Below are 20699 nucleotides of genomic sequence, written 5' to 3' on the forward strand. Positions count from 1 at the left end.
CATACAATAAAGTGTCGAGGTTGCTCCAAGCATTGTAGGGTTGTTGTCCCGAAACAATATGTGATTTCAGAGCCGTACTGTATTATGAGCTTTAATTGTTATTTCATTTTCATTTTCAGTAATTTACTTTAAGTTCATTTACTTTATTGCCAAGTCATTTAATTTTCTGTTTATGTTTCTTGATTAATCATCACTTAATTATGAATTGTCTAACTATAATAATCAATTAATCATTGCTTGCTTAATCCGTTAATCATCATGGAAATGATAACCCACTCACCGTGGTATTACTTGATTCGATTCGGTGCACTTGCCGATAAAATCATAAGAATCTTGGTAGAAATAAGGAAATCACTAACTTTATCAAAGATGTTCATGCATCACAACACCAAACTTAAGATCTTGCTTATCCCCAAGTAAGGAAAAAAACTATGCATAAAAGATTCCCTTGATTGGAATGGGTTGAAGACTTGCTCGTGGTATCTCAGTGGATGAAGTGATCAAGTGATAGTGGGGTGAACTCCAAATTGTATACTCATGTAAGGATTCCAGTGCTTATTAGTCCTTACATTTGGAAGTCTTTGAACTTAGAAATTTTATTCGGATAATATTATGGAAGTCTTTTTATAGATTGTCACCTTGAAGACATCATTCTCTTTTCTTTCTCCTTTTGTGATCGTTATTTTTTTTTCTTCAGCTCTTTTTGGGATACTTGACTTTGACTATAAATGCTCTATCTCAAGGTGACTTTTTAAGATGAGATTTCAATCGACACTCCCGAACCAGTTGGTTCAAGGTATTGGGTGTTGAAGCACCCTTAAGATTTACTTACTTAAGCCTCTTTCCTTGACACAGCAACATCACAAGCACTTAATTAGGAGAATAATTCTTTGAGTCTTATTTCTTTTTCATCTTCCTAATCATTGGTGCTCAGAACCTTGGGCCTTGTCCTTTATTTTTTTTTTCAATCTCTTTTTCTTTTCTTACTGCTTCTTAGTGTTATAGATTTTTGAGAACCTTCATAATACTTCTCTAAACTTCATTTCATGTCTCAGAGCTTCCTTGCAAGTTTTCACAAGCATGAAGCCTTATTACACAATCACACTATCAGAACCTCCACTTTTTTTAATCTTACTTGTCCCAAATTTTAAAAAAAAAATTTCAACTTTTTCCTTTCAAAAACCCTTTGTTGCATTTGCTTAAAAATAGTGGGTGCAAGAAATCTCAAAAGTAGGATGAACTAAAAAGAAATGAGTCATGATTATCAACCAAAGACAAAAGCATATATAAAGAATTAAAGCTCAAAACAAAGTTACCTCCTGTTTTGTCCTTCTAGTAACACTAAACTTAGAGTAGTTGCTTGTCTTCAAGCAACAAAGAACAATAGTAGTAATGAAATTATGAATAGTCATGATTATCTAGTCAAAGTCATTGAATGATTCAAGAGCTTAATTAAATGTGAAAAAAAAACTAAAGATTTTTTTTTGCACGGAAAAACCAAACTTATTGTCACAATGTGCATGGTGCAAGTAAGATGCATGAAGTGGATTAGCTAAAGAAACAACTAAACTAGACTAAGATGCATGCATAAGTGTGAATGTGTACAATAGTATGCCAAGTCCCAGTAGACTTAGAGTGTGCACCAAACTTAGTACCTTACTCATTTTGGGATTTTGCTAACTAAACCTCATTGCTTTTTGTGCATGTGATATATGAATATAGGAAAATGGATGAGAATTTATCTATGCATGCCACCAAAGTGAGTGTGCCTTAGCAAATATGTAAATGCATTCATACATGCAAAAACAGAGCAAATAATCATGAGAGCCTTGCATGCATGAACATATATAAACACTAAAAACAAATGCAGGCCTTGTATGCATGCATATATATAAAAACACCAAGCTTATGAGAGCCTTGTATGCATGAAAATTTAAGAAACAATTATGATGCATGCTATGGCATATTAGAGACTACCAAAAAAAATTAAATGAAAACAAAAGATGCAACTACTCAATGTGATTGTATGGAATAGAAGTGCATAAATATGGAATACTTTGCATGAAGAAAAGGTGGCAACACCAAACTTGGTGTGGTGACACCAAACATAGTGATGCACATTCAACTTGAATTTGTGCCAAGCACCCAGTGAGGATAAAAACTCATGTTATTGTGTGCTAACACCAAACTTATTCCATGCAATACACATCAAGATTAGTTGAACATTAAAGAAAAGAGTAAGAAAAAAAGTTACCAAATATTGGGTTGCCTCCCAATAAGCACTCTTTTTATCGATATGTGAGGGTGGAGTGTTCTCTAATTCACTAGATGACGAACTCCTTTGATTGATTTTCTCATATTCTTTTGTAGGATATTGAATTATTTCTCTTAGAAAAGATTTTGCATTTGTTGGGTTAGGAATTGGAAAAGCATTAGTAGATCTCTCAGCAAGTTGTTTTGTAATTTGCCCCATTTGAACTTTTAGATTCCTAATGGAGGCTTCCTGGTTCTTAAAGTTGGCCATGGTTTCTTGCATAAAATTTTGGGTTTGTTGTATGAATGTGGATGTGGTTTGGGAGAGTTGTCCTAAGGCAAGCTCAAGTGGTGAAGGTTTTTTATATAAATAATCAGGAGGTGAGGGTGAAAATTCTTGTGTAAATGTAGTAGCTATTTGCTGTAGTCTTTCCAGGCAAGATCAAGAGATGATGGTTCTTTATGGATGAGATATGGAATACTGAAGTTTCCTTGTTCTTGACTTTTTCAACCACAATCTAGATAGTTCATGGAAATGTGAATCATTTTGTGGTGGTGGAAAGTATCCCATGTAGCTTACTTGCTCAAACTTCATCATTCTTTGTTCTTAACTTCCCCAACCAAATTCCTTATAATTGCTCCACCCTTGGGAATATGAATCATTCTGTGGCCTTGTTTTTCAATCAGAATCTGAATAATTCCTCAATTCATAAAAATATGCATCATTTTGTGGTCCTGAGGAATATCCCATATAGTGTTCTTGTTCTATGGGTGATTCAAACTCCATCATTCTTTGATTATTCTACAAAAACACAACACCAAGAGAAAGAGAAATTGGGATTCCCCATGTCACAGTGAAAAAAATTTCGAATGAGGCAATAACACAAATAGGTAGATAACCAAAACTAAAAGAATAAGAAAAACAAGTAAATAACAAAAACAAAAAGTGTCTAATCTAGGTAATCAAATAATGTGGTAGTTGTTAATCACAATTACTCCCCGACAATGGCGCTAAAAACTTGATATCAATTTTATCGGCATGTGCACCAAATTGCATCAAGTAATACCATGGTGATTGGATTATCATTCCCACGAGGATTAACAAATTAAGCAAGCAATGATTAACTAATTATTCTAGTTAGACGATTCAAATTTGGATGATGATTAATCAAGAAACATAAACAGAAAACTAAATGACTTGGTAGTAAAGTAAATGACTGAAAATGAAAATGAAATAAGAATAAAGTTCATAAAGGAATTAAAGACAATCAATAATAATCAACTAAGAAGATAAGATGAGATAGAATGTTGAGAATCAAATATGTTAAATCCTCCAGATCAATGAGTTTCACCTCTTTTCCAACCATGTAATTATAGATCTCTGACAAATCATAGGTAATTGAATCTCAATTTTTTGGTGATTTAATTTCTCTTAACATAATCAATTACCAATTTTTTGATCAATTGCTCATGAAAAAAGATGAAGCACATTCTCTGACTTAGCACACACAAATCTATGGATCTAGATATTAGGTGATTATATGTCACTTATCAACTCCAAATTTAAAATAACAAGAACAGGGGGAGAGAATTTTCAAGCTCAATTAGTATGATCACTTTTTCAAGTATCTCATATAATTCAAGTCAGATTCAAACTATTTTTCAATAGATTTGAATCCTTAAAATGAAGAACGAAAACTATTCCCTAAGAAGCAATAATGCATAAATCAAAGATAGAGATGAAAGAACAATTAATCCATTAGAGATAACAGAGCTCTTCTCCTCAATAAAGGAGAATTAGTGCCTCATAACTGAGAACACAAACTAAAATACAAAAAACGAAAAAAAATGAAAGTGAAAAGAAAAGCGTCTATAGTCTGTGTATGTGCCGCCCCACAGTGTTCTCTCACTCCCTATTTATAACATATTACAAATTCAAATGCAAATTCAAATTCAATTCATATTAAATTCAGAACTTAATTGAGTTTGATCTCATGGGCTTGTGCTAATCCTGATTTAACTGCTTAGAATCTTAAAGAATTGAAGAATTAGTGAAGAATTTGGAACACTGGGAGTTAGGCCCATTGTAGCGTTGCATGCCAAACTAATGGCATGGAGAGCCAAATTAAAAATGTGCCTCTGTTCCATTTTCGCGTTTCATTCCAAAATAATGGTGTTAGACGCGAACTGGGTATCGTGCGTACACATGTGGGATGCGTACGCATTAAGACCTTTTTAGCTGAAAACATGCATACGTGCATGAAATGCGTATGCATGAGATCCTTCATGCTGAGTATGTGGCCTCTGTTCCCTTTTGGTGTTGTACACCATGATAATGGTGTTGGACACCAAACTACAAACGTGTGTACGCACATTAGATGCATACGCATGACATCCTTTTCTGCTACAGTTTTGCATAAGCATGATTCCTTTTTGTCATAAGCTTCCTCTTTGCTTCTCTTGATCCTTTGATAGTGCTTTTGCTTCTCTTTTTCTCATATTTTCCTACAATCATCAAAGTTCATAGCAACCCCACAAAACATTGATTAAGGCATAAAAATCTTGGTAGAAACAAAGAAATCACAAACTTTATTCAAAGAAATGATAATTAAAAGCAACTAAAGATGCTCATGCATCAAATATCCTTTAGCATACCCCATACGTCAGCATGCATGATCGTGCAACTCCCCAAATTACACAAGAAGCCTATAATAAAATGTCCTAGGTGATTGCGAAATATTCTACCACAGGCTAGATTGTTGTAGAGAGAAAAGAATGAACCATCAACATTTAACTTGATGTATGACTCTAGGGGAGGTTGTCACCGGATTAACCTGTTTGTCATAGTCTTCAGTGCTTGCAAAAGAAGCTTATTTTTCAAGGCATTCAGAATATCCTCACTTCAGACATTTATAGCCACAGAAGTCGTTATAAGGAAAGTGTGCTTTCTTTCAAAGACCAAAGTGTTTAGTAGAAAAAAGAGAAGAAATTGCTACTCCAGACAAGCAAGTCCAATTATCATTATTAGAGAGATTCTTAGCAAACCATTCCCTAAGATTTAGAGAAAAGAAACCTTGGATATAATCAACAGGTCGAAAAATTTGCCAAATTTGGGGTACAAAAAAGCAATTTCAGAGGACATGGAATTCTACAGCCATTTTTAAAGTTTTTCTTCATCCCATACAAAAAAAATTAGACTAAACTTTAGGGAAGGACAAGAATTAATTTTGTAATATAGAAGAGATTAAATTAAATATTTTAAGAAAACTAAATTAAATTTTTTATATAATTTATAAAGAAAAACTAAAATTTAGGACCCCCACCTCTAATCTCATGCACCTAAAGTGAAAAAAAGTTCATAATAGTTGTGCACAATTGCCTTAAATTACTTGAAATGTTTAGTTAGCCGAACGATTGGCATTGTGCATCCATTTGTGCTGTCAAAAATTGATACGAAATCAATTACCAATATGCTAGCATTTTTCTCAATACTTGGCCAAGTGGATCAGATTTCTTTTCAAAGGTTAGAAAAAAATAGCTTTTCTCTCAACCAGAGGAAGAATATTGCTCCCATAATTGTACTTTGCTATGAGAACTTTTGTCTACAAAGAGTTTTTCTTCTTAACTAAATCTCATGCATCTAATTTTTATCACAAAAGTTCAGGTTAACATTCTTAATATGTTTTTAAGCTCTAACCTTCCTGTAGGTTTGGGTTTACTAACATATTTTCAATTGAGTAAATAAGGGTGCGTTTAGTTTGTGTTTTTATTTTCTATTTTTATTTTTAGTGTTTTCTATTTTTTAAATTTTGTGAAAGTAAAAATGAAAATAGGAGATGAAAATAAAAAATAAAATTTTATTATTTTTATTATTTTTATTTTTTCTTTTACAAAATTTAAAAAATAAAAATATAAACCAAACGCACCATAAATCTTCTTAAAATGTTTAGTTTCATCCCATAAGAAATTTTTATATTTTTGGTCAATTAAATTACTAGTAATAACAGATAAAAGAGCAATTTTGTATAATATAAAAAGGAATAGAAGGAAGAACATGTAAAACATTAGTTTGTTAAATGAATTTTATGTTTGATAAAATATACCTATTTATTATATGAGTTGTGGTTCAAGAAAGGTACTTATTCTCGGTTGTGAATGATTGGACTTTTATTTCAAATTAGTTATAAATTAATCTAATATATTAAAGTTATCAACTAAAAAATTTACAAAAATTTAATTTTTCAATACATTTGTTAAACTTAAAAAAAATATTAAAACTTTTTCCAGAATTTAAATAACTTGAAAGGCCCTCCCACTTTTTTTGGTGGGGGTGTGGGTGAATAATATCAAGTTATCCTTTAGGTACATCAATCCTCAATAGTATCTCATGTTCCCTTTCGTCTCGTTCTTGTTTATTTTACTCTCTTGGCTGATTCAAGCCCGTGTTTATCATTTTTGGTCTCTCTATTATGTTTGTATTAGTAGCCAATCAGTGGCGGAACTTGAAACAAAATTTTGGGGGGGCCAAATAGAAAATAATTGTCAAAATATTTTTTTATATGGACCTCATTTAAAAGATAGAGAGAGTGTTGTTTATTGAACTTATTAGATACTTTAAGTCATAATAAAGTATTTAAGTCAATTGAATTATTTTTTATCTTTTGAAAAAGTACTACTAAGTTTTTTATAAAAAGTTTGGGGGGGCCATGGCCACCCCTTGTCTGAACTAAGCTCCACCACTGGTAGCCATGCTACAGTATGAACCAAATTGAATACGACGAACATATGAGACTGAATATTTGGCAAATCATTTACAGCACTGAAAGCAGTGAAATCCCAATAATACAGATTCAAGTGGTTGAGGAGTCAAGTTCGTTTCATCATTGATGGATAATGCTTCACTGCCAAACCTTGTTCATCTTCTTTGTCCAAATTAAAGGCAGTTGATCTTTTATATATATTTGATTACAATAATCTACGACGTATAACTCAAATGGTACTATCTTTTGATAAAAAAAGGTCTATTAAACAAGTGAATCAACAAAAATACCTATCCTAGAGAAAGTGCAACTCAAATCTCAATCTCATAACATTATGTTCAAAAACTGTCCTGGCTGGCATAACATAATAATGAAACTATGTGTTTATTTAAGTTTTCGGGGAAAAAAAAAAACAAAACTTTTTCACTAAAAGACTAACTTTGACATAGTTTACAAATATTTTTAAAATAATCAAATTGAATATAAAAATTCAAATTGTAAAATCACAAAATAAATACACCCGAAGTTCACTTTAAGAATCCATTAAAGCCATTATTTTCTCTTTTATTTTTTAATTAACAAAAATGCAACGTACGTATTACAAATTAAACGTCAAATTAGTTATTATAAATTTGTATATTAATATATGTGTTATTTAACTCATTTTTCAATAAATATTTCACATTGTAACATGTAATATATACGAATAATTAATTTAATAACTAAATTTTAATATACAAATCATAATTATTAGTTACATATTTTCATTAACTTTTTTATTATAGATTAAGGTAGTATACAATTTAAGGATGAGCACGGGTCGGTTTGGTTTGGGTTTATGGTAAAATTAGAACCGAACCGATTAAAATATAATTGGTTTGGTTTGGTTTGAATTTGTATTTTTTTGTACATGTACCCGAACCAAACCAAACCGATTAAGAACGAATTGGTTCGGTTCGGATAATTGGGTACCCGATGACTTTGAAATTCATAAAAAAACCAAATTTTTATCTTAAAAATTCAACAAGTACAATAAACATCTAACATCAATAGAAATAATCCAAACATATTAAACACCAAATACATTAAAAACTAAACTCATTAAAATCCAAACATATTAATAATGAATAATCATTGTCTAATGAAAAAGCCATATATATTTTTTTATTTTTTTATTTAATTAATATATGATCGGGTTCACGGGTTGGTTCGGATTCCGCACCCCCAGAACCGATACCCGAACCAACCACTAACAAAGACCATCGGTTTGGTTCGGGTTAAACCCGATTACCCGTTGGTTCCAGAACCAATTTAATTGGTTCGGTTTGGATTTGGACGGGTAATCGGGTACCCGCTACCCGTGCTCACCCCTATTAATTTCTGAAATTAAGTTTAGTGTCCCCTTAGTTGTTTTATTCTTTCTAATTATTTTACTTATTGAGTTTGAATTTTATACTCCTTTTTGCTTATTAGTTGTTTTATTTTTTTAATTATTCAGTTTATTTTCTTTATTTTATTTTTCTTTTATTTTCGTTTTCTTTTATATTTTATTTTATTTTTATTTCTTTATTATTTTTATTTTTCTTTTTGTTCATTCTTCTTTGCTTTCCTGTTTACCACATAGCGTTTAATTCTGTTTGGTGATTTGTGCTAAGAAAAAATAATGGAGAGATCACATGGGTTACTACTCACACCCAAGGAGTGATTCATATTATTGTGGATGGGAAAACTACCCGAATTTTGGTTGGAAAAGTCAAGACCAAAGAAACTTCAGTGCTCCATGTTCCATCTATCAAGAACCACCATTTCCATATTCATACCAAGAACCACTACCTCTCTATTCATATCAAGAACCACCATCTCCATATACATACCAAGAACCATCCTCCTCTTTTTATTCATATCAAGAGCCACCATCTCCTTATTCATATGAAGAATCATCTTCTTTCTACTCATATCAAAAGCCATCGTCTCCTTATTCATATCAGGAACCATCAGCTCTTGAGCTTCTTATGAAAAAATGCATACATGATATGAGGATGAGTGTCAAAAATATAGAGAAACATGCAAAGTTTATTATCAAGCACCTGGACAAGATACAAGCAAATTCCTTCCCAAGAGATACAATTGATTCTATTTACCTCCTCCTTCTTTTGGCCATAACTTGAGCTACGGAACTCCGATTGACGAGCCGTTTATGGCCACGCGAAGCTCTCGTCAAGCTCTACATTTATATCAAAGCAAACTTGGTAAAAAATTGCGTCTCAATCTCCCGTTTTCAGCCCTAGAATTTTGTATTTTTGGGGTTATAGTTTTGAGTAGATTTTGTGGTTTTGCTTGTTTAGGTGATCTCTAGTAGCGGGTAATTATTGGATTTTACCCCTAATCTCGTTAGATAAGGTAAGGTTTCACTAAACCCTTGTGTTTAGTTATTTTGTGTATCTTAGGTTTGGATTTGATATACATATGATGTTAGTTTGAGCTTTGGTGGCTTGTTGGTGAGTCGAAAGCTTGTTGGACTCCAATCTTTGTGTGGTGTGCATTTTGGGGAGCAGCCAATGTATGGTTTCGGCCTCCTCTATGTAATATGTAATATCACTAGACACTTAGACTAGTTGACCTTAAAATAGGTTGAAAGATGTGATTGTATGATTAATTGTATATAAATGTATGCTTAATGATGGTTTGGATGTAGGATGAATGGGTTTGAATGTGATGATATACATATTGTTAGATGATGAATATTGATGAATTGTTTTGGTGGGTATTGAGATTTGAAGATGTATGTTGATGATGATTTTTTATTGTTGGTTATTGTAGTTGATGATGATTGTTGAGTATTATTGGTGTTGATGAGTTTTATGATGGATTTGGTTAATGTTAGATATTGTTTGGTAATGATTATTGGAATTGATGATGATTTGTTTTGGTTGTTGAGGTTGTTGTTGATTGATGATGATTATGAGTGTGGACTTATGATTGAATGGGAAATTATGCATTGGTAGTGAGATATGGTGTAATTGTTGAGTAATTTAGGTGTGAAATTAAAGGGAATGATATGAAATGGTAAGATGTTGAATGTGATAGTGTTTTATAATGATTGAGCAGGTTTTGTTTTAGTTTTGAATTGAGAGTTGGTTAAAATTGAGGTTTTGAGATTTTTGGTAAAAACAGATTTTTGGTGAACTTTGACGGATTATAACTTGTGCCTCAGTTTTCAAAATTTGTTGAAAATTGTTTAGAATTGAAGTTCATTGAAAAATCTTCAAATTGATATAAAGTATGTAAAATTTGGATTTTTGTAGAGAAAGTTATGATTATTCAAAGTTTGGTATCAAAATCAGAATTCTACAATATTGCAGAATTTTATGATTTTTGGTTTGTGTGCGCACGCACAGCCTTGTGCGCACGCACACCCCGTGAATTTTTAAACCTGTGCTCACACACAGCCTTGTGCGCATGCACACTTGGGGACATGGCTACTGATGAGAGCGCTAGCACGCTCTGTGCGCGCACATAACCAATGAAGTTCTGCAAGCTGTGCGCACGCACAGCCCTGTGCACACGCACAGGTTGGGAAGGGCATTCTGTTGAAGGCGCTAGCATGCCTTGTGCGAGCGAACAGAATTGTAAAATTTTGTACTTGTGCGTACGCACACCTCTATGCGTACGCACACTTTTTAAAATCTCCTTGGGCGTGCACACGCACTCCCCTGTGCATACGCACATGCCCTGTTTTCAACCAAAATCTTGTTTTTAACTGTTTCAGCTTCCCAACAAGCTTGTAAACTTCTGTGACACCTATTTAAGACTCTTTGGCTTATTTTTGGGTACCAAAACAATAGAAAGGTCCTAGGAGATTTAAGTTGGGTTTTACTTTAAAAAGTTAGAGAACAGAGGTTTAAGTTTCTGATGTATTGATGATGAGTTGGGTTGAGAGAGAAGGAAGAGTAGTGAACTTGGTGATTACTGACAACAAATTGAGGAACTGATGAACTAATGAGTTCGGAATGGAAAGTTATGAATTGATGATGATTGTGATGAGATGAGAACTTTGAAATGAATGATTATGGTTAATGGAATGAGTATGAGCAGAAATATGCTATGAGGAGTGGCCTCTGAGATTGAATATGTGATTATGATATGCATTGTTCTCCGTCGGAGGGGTTGTGGCAGTCTCCCTCCTTCGTTCGGATGTGAGGCTTGAAGCTGGGTTTCTTACTCATATTTTTCACTCAAGAGAAAGTATGTAGGGCACTCTCCCTCGGAATGTTTTCCTCTGAAAGGAGAAGGTGGTAGGGCACTCATCCCTCGAAATTTTTTCTCCTGAGCATGGGTTTCTCTCTGGTTGCAAGGTGGTAGGGCACTAACCCACGGAATCATGAGGCATCCAGAGGAAGGTGGTAGGGCACTCTCCCTCGAAACGTTTCCCTCTGAAAGGAGAATGTGGTAGGACACTTATCCCTGAGAATTATTCCTCTTGAGTATGCGCAACAGAGAGACTAATCTGGGAGTTGTCATCCAGATTTTGTGTCGGGTTTGACACTATAACTGACATGTGATATCACAGCTAATAGGACAGACATTCATCATATGCATCTTCTATATGCTTGCTTGCTTTGATTACTTAAGTTTGTCTAATTGTATAACATGCCTACTTGCTTCTTGAATTACTTGTTATATATCTGAATACTATATGTGTTTTACTTGCTTGCATTATCTGTGTTTGTCTGGTGCTGAGGAGGTTAGGTAGGCGGTGGTGAAGGGATCACACGGAGGGTAGGTCGGTGAAGGCTGTGAGACAGCGGTGACTTATTTTAGTTAGAAATCTCCTAAGATTAGATACCTTGTTTATTATTTATGGTTTAAGTTATTTATCTAGTGTCCCAGGTACTTACATCTTACGTTACTGGGTACTGTTACCATACTGAGAACCTCCGATTCTCATTCCATACGTTGTTGTTGTTTTTCATATGCAAGTCGCAACCTACCTCAGTGAGTTGCTTGATGGTAGTGGAGCAGAGGATCTTATTCTATTTTGTTGTTAGTAGGCTTATTTTGTTTATATCTCTCACTTTTGTATCTTACTTTGGCCTAGAGGCTTACTTTGAGAGAAAAATTTGTATAAGCTGTTTTAATATTCAGATTTTTATATGGTCTATTTTTAGCTAGCCGGCTTAAACTCTGCGAGCTGTGGCTAGATCTTTAGATTATTATACTCTTCTATTTTGTTATATTACATATATATCTTGTGCGTTAAGTTTGTAGCTTCTTGAGTACGTTTTGCGCTTTTCAAATCCTGTTTTTGAGCTATATCCTTCAACCGATTGTGCTTCGATGCATACTCTGTGTCTTTTTCTTTCATGCTATTTAGGTTATCTGCTTGATATATGTATAGCATGCTTGTTTGTGAGTGCCTTTTTGGGATAATTGAAGCACTAGGCTTTTGATATTGAGACTGATCACCTTGATATCGAATGTTTGGTGTAGACAGAAACCCTAATGGCTACTTGCGGACGAGGTCGTACATGTTCACGAGGAGAGAGTAGAAACGAGCAACCGGCCGATAACATGCCGAGTTCATGTCGGCAATGGCGAATCTTGCAAACTCCACAGAGGTAAATACTGCTGCAACTCTGCAAGCTATATAGAGGTTAGGCCAACCGACTGGAAACAGAAACGGAGATGGAAGCGGGAACGATAATGGGGAAGGAGACGGTAATGACTTGTGAGGTGCTCCAATGACTTTGGCTTCGTTTCTAAAGGTTCATCTACCAACTTTCAGAGGTTTGACCAACTCAACTGAAGCCGAAAATTGGTTCCGAGCTATGGAGCGCGCCCTACAGGCTCAACATGTCCCGGCTAACCAATACGTGGAGTTTGCGGCTTATCAACTGTTAGGAGAGGCACAACATTGGTGGCAAGGAGAGTGCCAGTTGATGCGACTTCCAAATGCAGAAATCTCTTAGGATGCGTTTCAAACGGCCTTCTACAAGAAGTACTTTCCTGAATCTGCAAGGGAAGCAAAGGAGATGGAACTTATGCAACTGAAGCAAGGTTCCTTGTCTGTGGCGGACTATACTAGCCGATTCGAGGAGCTCTGTAGGTTCTCTAGGGTGTGTCAGGGTGCCCCGGAAACCTATGAAAGTTGGAAGTGCATCAAGTATCAAAGGGGCTTGAAGGATAACATCATGACTGCTGTGGCTCCTTTGGAGATTCGGACCTTCTCCGATCTTGTGAACAAGGCGAGAGTGGTTGAGGAATATACAAAGATGGTAGACTCGTCAAGGGACACTCATAGAGGAAACGCGAATAGGGAACATGACGATTACCTTGGACCAAGGGGACAAAATTTCAAGAGAAATGGTGAAGGAAAGCGGTCAATAGCTTACTCCCCTGATATGAAATGTCAGGAGTGTGGGATCTACCATCTGAATAAGCCATGTCGGTTGGGTATGAAACTATGTTATATGTGTGGTGCACCGGGACATTTGGTTAGAGATTGTCCACACCGAGGAACACATGAGCCGGGTCGATCACAACAGCAGGGTTGAGGTAATTATGAAGCCGGTAGCCAAACCTTAACTTATTTTCATAGTATAGACTATCGCCATTCTTGTTGAAAAAGTTTTAAAGCTTAGAATGATTTTTAATTTTGGTTTGGAACTTTGGTTTAAATAAATTGGTTTTGAAACTAGGATTGGAACTTTTTGATTAAATGATACGATTTAAAAAGAAAAGTGAGTTCTATGATTTGGTTAACTTGTGAATTTGATTTGTAATGTAACTTATTGAAAGGGATTCAAATTGAAAGGTTCTGATTTAAGGATTTCAATGAATCTAGGAAAATCATGCTTTAAAGTGATTGATTTACAAATAAATGATTTTTGACTCTTTTGAGAAGGTTTTAACAATGGACTCATTTAGATTGAACTTCTTTTAAAGGTTTCGAAAAATATTACAAAATCGGTATTTAGTTTAAGAAAATTTTTGGATTCTTAATGACGATAATCAGAGTGACGCAGCGGAAGGCAAGAGAGAACATTGACACGGTAGGGTGATGGTGAATGAGATGCCTTGGCAACTTGTTGGGTTGACAACGTTGATAGTAGAATGCTTCGTGGAGAATATATATATATATATATGTATATCACGTGATTCGAATTTTTGAGTGTGAAAATTTTATTAGGAGGGGAGTGTTCCGAGGGTTACCTGAAATTGAAGGTTGATCTCGGATGAGATCTGCTGTGGTGGCCGGAGCTGTCGTGTCCGACTTGTTGGATTTGGTGGAGCTAGAGATGCTGCTGATCCTTTGTCACCGGAGGGTGGTGGTACCTGCAAGAGACTTCGATGCTTAAGTTAGCATGGGCTTTAAGCAGGTTTTTCGTAGAATCAGAGTATGAGTTATACCTGGGTGCTCCAGTGTATTTATAGTGGTGTAAGCTTACCTTTCTGGATAAGATAAGTTAGTTATCTTATCTTATCTTCTAGTGAAGTCATCTTATGTTTAAGGGAAACCGCCGTTATCTTTCTAGGCTTTAGCTGCCTTTAGATTGGGCTGTGTCCCTTCGTTTGGGCCTGTTTGGGCCTCTCGTGGCAGTTTGGCTGACCTCTTTTGAGAGGAGGTCGGGAAGACCCATCTGAAGAGGTCGATCGCTTTGTCTTCAATCAGCCCAAGTCGGATAGCTCGACCTAGGGTATGAACAGTGCCCCTGCTCGAGTTCGTCTTTTTACTCTTTGGGGCCGCGTTTTCAGACTTCGACCCTTTTGGAGAAGTCGAGCTCGAGCATTTTGTCTTTTGTCAATCTCTGGTTGAGGCTCCTTGAATGCGAAGCGTTTTCTCTTCTTTTTATTTGTAGCGTGCGTTGCACTTTTCTTGGAAACATGCGAGGGTGTTTTTTTATAGCTCATAAATATCCCTTTGCCGTTTCCTTTTTCCCCCTTTGCTACTTCATTTTTGAATTTCAAAGACTTGCTTTCAGTTTCTTCTTTTCCCTTTGCTTTGTTTTTCCCTGAAAATTTCTTCATTCCGTCCGTTGTTTTCATGCTTTGGAGTTTCTCTGTTTTCTTCGGCTCGAAAGTTTTTGATCGTTTACTTCTTCCTTCACGCTTGCTTCTTCTTCCTCGACAGGTTAGTATTTTTCTTTTCCTTTTTATGTCGCTTCTCGTATGTTTCCATCGTACTGTTGCATGTGATTTTTCCAAGAATCTTGACTTTCTTTGAAAAAGATTGTGTCTTTCTGAAAAAGCTTGCTTTTTTTGTGGTGATCCCTACATTCTTTTGCTGCGATGCGTGCTTCCTTAGGGTTTTATCATTGTTTCTGTTTCTTTTGTCTTTGCATGTCCTCATCTCTGGGTTCACTATTTTGTTTGATCTTGTTGGTAGAGAAAGATAGTGGCTTGCTGCTAGAGAAGGTTTGTAGCTTTTGATGATTTTTGCGTGGTCTGTTTGATGATGATGGCTTTCTTACTGTTTTGTGTGGAGTGTCATTGTCAGAAAAGGATTTTTGTTTTCTTGTTGAGAAATATTAGGGGATAGACTGTCGATTTCTTTCTTTCCTGGCTCCTACCTTGTTACTGCCTCCAAAGGGTGCCCCTGGATTTTAGTGTGAATCCCGGGGTTTCCCTTCTGCTGCCGTGTCTAATTCTATATATTATTGTCTGAATTGTTTTCATATTTGTCCGAGTTGTTTGGTAGTAACCCATTTTTCTTTTTCTTCCTGTAGGAATAGTTGGCCTATGTCTTCTCGCAAAAACATTGTTGAGATGTCTACTAAGATCCCGTATGGCATGTCTGACTGGCTGGACTCCATTGTGTTGATGTGTGTTACAGTTGCTGACTTTGAGTATTGTGTGGGACTTAGGAGGTACCATAGGATTTGTAGTGATAGGGATCAAGAGAGGAACTATGAGTTAGTGTCACCTGACCCTGAGGAGGGGGTTAGTTTTCCCTCTTTGACTCAAGGGGAATGTCCCTTTTTCTACGCTTACGACTACTTTTTTAGTCAATTGAATATTACCATTCTTTTTACCCCTTTTGAGATCGAGTTGATGTCTTGCAACGTAGCTCCTTCTCAGCTCCATCCGAATTCATGGGGCTTCATAAAGATCTTCCAATTGCTGTGCCAAGAACTGGATATCCGACCTACCCAAACTCTCTTCATTTACCTTTTGTGTTGACGAAGCCTGGGGCAGCGAAGAAGAAAGCCTCCTGGGTTTCTTTCCGAGCTACTCAAGAAAAGAAAGTTTTCTCTATGTATGACGAGTACTTTAGGGACTTTAAAAACTATTATTTCAAGGTCCGAGCTATTGAGGGAGCTCGACCCTTCTTTTTGGATGAAAATGATGAGCCTACCTTCCCTCTTTGCTAGCAGAAGAATGTAGTTGTAGCTAGGTACTCTTGGGAAAGTCTGGAAGAGGTTGAGCAGACCTTTGTGAATGTGCTGGAGGAAAATTAGGGAGAGCCTCCCCACCTTGACACGAAAAAGTTTCTAGGAGATCCTTCTCTTCTTAAGGCCGAATTGGGTAGTTGTTGACATCCTTTTAGCTTTTCTGTATTTGTTTGCCGATCTATACCTTTCTTATTGGTGATTTAATTTTGCTGTTTTTTCTTTTTCAGAAATGGTGAAGTCTGCAGATTCCATGAAGGCCTATCGTCGGGCTAAGAAGGCGACAGCTGCCTCCAATATCTCGGCCAAGACTGCGGAGAAAGAGTCTTCTCAGGTTCCTCCAAAGAAACCAACATCGAGTGCTTCTGGGACGAGGAAGGTTATTCCAACCCCTCAGGTCCGAATTATTCCTTCTGACCCAGTTCGACCATCTACTGGTGCTGCCACTTCTTCTACTGCTGGCCCTCCTCCTAAAAAACAAAAAACTGTTGAACCTTATGACTTGGATGCCCCAGATTTTGATGCTGTGGGATTTGTTGATAATCAGATTGCCCCCTTTGGTCAACTTCCAATGGATGATGTGTCCATCATTCACCACTTGAATTTTATCACCAGTAACAGTATTCGGATGGCCCATATGGGAGCAGCTCTATTCCGTACTGTTTGGGGCTCCCTAATTCATGCTATGAAAGCTTTTCTTGAGGATGCCAAGTTGGATTTCAATAGAATTAAGGGTTCGAAGGATGAGCTTGATGCTAGGGTGGCCAAATTAGAGCTTGATTTGGAGAAGGAGAAGTTGCGGGCTACTGCTGCTGAGGCTGCTGCCAATCTGGTTGGGGAAACGGCAAAAAATACAAGGAGAGCTATACCCGCACTTATACCGAGGTGTTAGAGTTGAGGGAGAGGCTTGAATCTACTCTTGTGAATTACGCCGGTCTCCAGGGTCATCTGGTAGATAGTGTGACGGGTGCTTATGAGAATTTAAAGGCACAGGTCCAAGTTCTTGCTCCTGAACTCGACCTGACTCTCTTTAGCCTGGACAATGTGGTGGAGGATGGTAAAATAGTGCCCGCCCCAGATGACGAGGATGATGAGCCTCCTCCTCCTGCACCACCAGCCAAAGCTTCTGCAGCCACGACTTCTTCAAATCCTTCTGCTGAGGTCAACCATTCTCAACCTGATCTGGATTGTGAAATTCTTAATCGGGAGGACGGAACTGTTGACGCTACTCCTGTGAATATTATTCCTCCTCCTTCGGCTACTGATGCTACTACTGGGGACACTTTGCACCCCTTATGATTTCTTTGTTTTATTTCTTCAGCCCAGCTTGTGGGTTTTTTAAACTCTGGCTTTTGTAATTTTTTGGTGTGGTGGACTTCTTGACTTTTAGTTGCCTCTGTGCATCTTTACTTTGAAACAAAACACTTTTGAACTCTTGAGGTTGCCGTTTAGGTAGCCTTTTTGAGTCTTTAAATGTTTCTATTTTGATGGATATGTTTTTTCTGATATGCCTTTTGCAACTTTTGTGGAGTTTTATAGAGTGTTGGTACTTTGTTGTTCGACCTCTTCTGATTAGCTCCCGTTTTGTCCGCTTGGTTGGTCGAAGTGATATTTGGGGCTAATTTGTCCAGCAACTTTTTAGTGTTCTTTGGGAACCTTTTTTAGTTTATCTTGAACAATTTTAATAGCCTTGCTATGGAGTCGTGGCTTTTTGGGCAAAGCTATGTCCCTTTTAGCGCACGCTTTTCATTGGTCCAACTTCTCTTGTCGGTCTGAGCTATAGCTTTGTTGGTTCGACTTCTCTTGTTGGTCCTTTCCTAAGTTATTTTTAGTAATCCATTTTTAGTAAGACCTCGTCAGGCCGCTTTTTATGGGTTACTTTTGATAACTTTTTGCGTTGATCGATTTGGTCCGACTTCTTCTTTGTCAGTCCTTCTTAAGTTATTTTTAGTAGTCCATTTTTAGTAAGACCTCGTCATGCCACTTTTTATGGATTACTTTTTATAACTTCTTGCATTAATATGTTTTTGTTGCTTTCACCTTGCCGACCTTTTTGTAATCGGGCGATGAATTCTTACACTCAGATTAATGCGTCTTGGTCGGTAACTTTTTTATGAAATCTGAAAAACTTTATTCAAGTAGGATATATAAAATAGACAAGAATATATACATATAAGTGCTTACCTTGTCGGGTAATTTTGTAGATCTTGGCTTGGCGCCTCATTAAAAAACCTTTTCAGGAAAAAGAGTGCACCTTGACCTAAGATCTTTATCACTTCTAACTATAGTACCTTCTTAGGTTACAGGCATGCCATGACCTTGGTAGCTCTCGCCCCTCAAGATCGGACACCTTGTAGTAGCCTTTTCTCAGTACCTCTATAACTCGGTAAGGTCCTTTCCAGTTTGCTGCTAGCTTTCCCTTTCTTGATCGACCTGCTCCGATGTAATTTTGGATTAGGACGAGATCGTTGTTGGTGAAGCTTTGCTGGATTACCCTCTGATTATACCTTGAAGTCATTCCACATTTTAGCGCTTCCTCTATAATCCGAGCTCTTTCTCGGACCTCGGGTAGTAGATCGAGCTCTTCCCTTTGATTTTGGGAGTTGGCTTTTTCATGGTAGAGGATTATTCTTGGGGATCCTTCCTCTATCTCCACTGGGATCATTGCCTCCATTCCGTAAGTAAGTCGGAAGGGTGATTCTCCTGTGGTGGAGTGCAGAGTTGTCTGATATACCCATAGGACTTGTGGAAGCTCTTCTGCCCAAGCTCCCTTTGCGTCCTATAGTCTCCGTTTTAACCTGGCTAGTATGACTTTGTTGGCGGCTTCTGCCTGTCCGTTAGCTTGTGGGTGTTCTACGGATGCGAATTGGTGCTTTATTTTCAAGTCGGCTACCAAGTTCCTAAAGCCTGTATCAGTAAATTGAGTACCATTATCTGTGGTACTGGAGCAAGGGACTCCAAACCTTGTAATAATATTCCTGTATAGAAATTTTTGACTTCTTTGAGCAGTGGCATTGGCTAGGGGCTCTGCCTCAATCCATTTTGTGAAATAGTCTACTCCTACAATAAGGAATTTGACTTGTCCCGATCCTTGGGGAAAGGGTCCGAGGAGGTCTAGCCCTCATTTTGCGAACGGCCAGGGTGACGTTACACTGATGAGCTCTTCTGGTGGGGCGATGTGGAAGTTAGCATGCTTCTGACATGGTGGGCATGTTTTAACGAATTCTGTCACTTCTTTTTGTAAGGTTGGCCAGAAGAATCCAGCTCGTAGTACCTTTTTGGAAAGAGCTCGTGTCCCCAAGTGGTTGCCACACATGCCACTGTGTACTTCTTCCATGACTTCCCTGGTGTTGGAGGTCGGTACGCATTTTAGGAGGGTGTTGAGATCCCCTTCTTTATAAGATGTTGCCTACTATAGTATAGTGCTGTGCTTCTCGTATCAACCTCTTTGCCTCCTTCTTATCTGTGGGGAGTGCCTCTGTCTTGAGGTAGTTGATTATGGGGGTCATCCACCCTTAATCCTGACCTGCTATGGTTAGGACTTTTTCTTCCTCTAAGATTGATGAGATTTGCAATGTTTCCTGGATGAGACTTCTATTATTGCCCTCTGGTTTGGTGCTGGCTAGTTTTGAGAGTGCATCAGCTTGAGCATTCTGTTCCCGAGGTATATGTTGGATCTCATATTCCCCGAGTTGTCCGAGCTATTTACTGTGACTTGATGGCTGTCCGAGTTTCATATAGAAGATCGAATTTAGATAACTGAATTGCCCACTGTAGGATTCTTCCCGCTAAGTCTGTCTTCTGTAGAATGCTTTTTATGGGCTGGTTGGTCCGAACCTTGATAGTGTCCGCTTGAAAGTACGGATGAAGTCGGCGAGAGGTGAGTATGAGTGCGTAGGCAAACTTTTCTATCTTTTGATAGGTCCGTTTCGTCCCCTTGTAAGGCTTTGCTGATGAAGTAGATGGGTTGTTGCCCACTTTCATCTTTTCTGACTAGTGCGGAGGCTATTGCCCGATTTCCTACTACGAGGTATAATATGAGCGCTTCTCCTTCCCGTGGTCGAGTAAGAATGGGTGGTTTCCCCAAGAATTTTTTGAAATCTTGGAAATCTTGCTTGCACTCTATGGTCCATTCAAACCTCTTTTCTTTCCTTAATGTGGCGTAAAAGGGGATAAATCTGATGGCTGATCCGGTTAGAAACCTGGACAGGGCTGCGAGTCTTTCGTTGAGCTGTTGTACTTCTTTAACGTAGGTCGGACTTTTCATGTTGAGTATGGCCTGACACTTATCTGGGTT

Source organism: Arachis ipaensis, chromosome B06 (genome assembly GCF_000816755.2).
Source record: "Arachis ipaensis cultivar K30076 chromosome B06, Araip1.1, whole genome shotgun sequence".
Taxonomy (NCBI): Eukaryota; Viridiplantae; Streptophyta; class Magnoliopsida; order Fabales; family Fabaceae; genus Arachis; species Arachis ipaensis.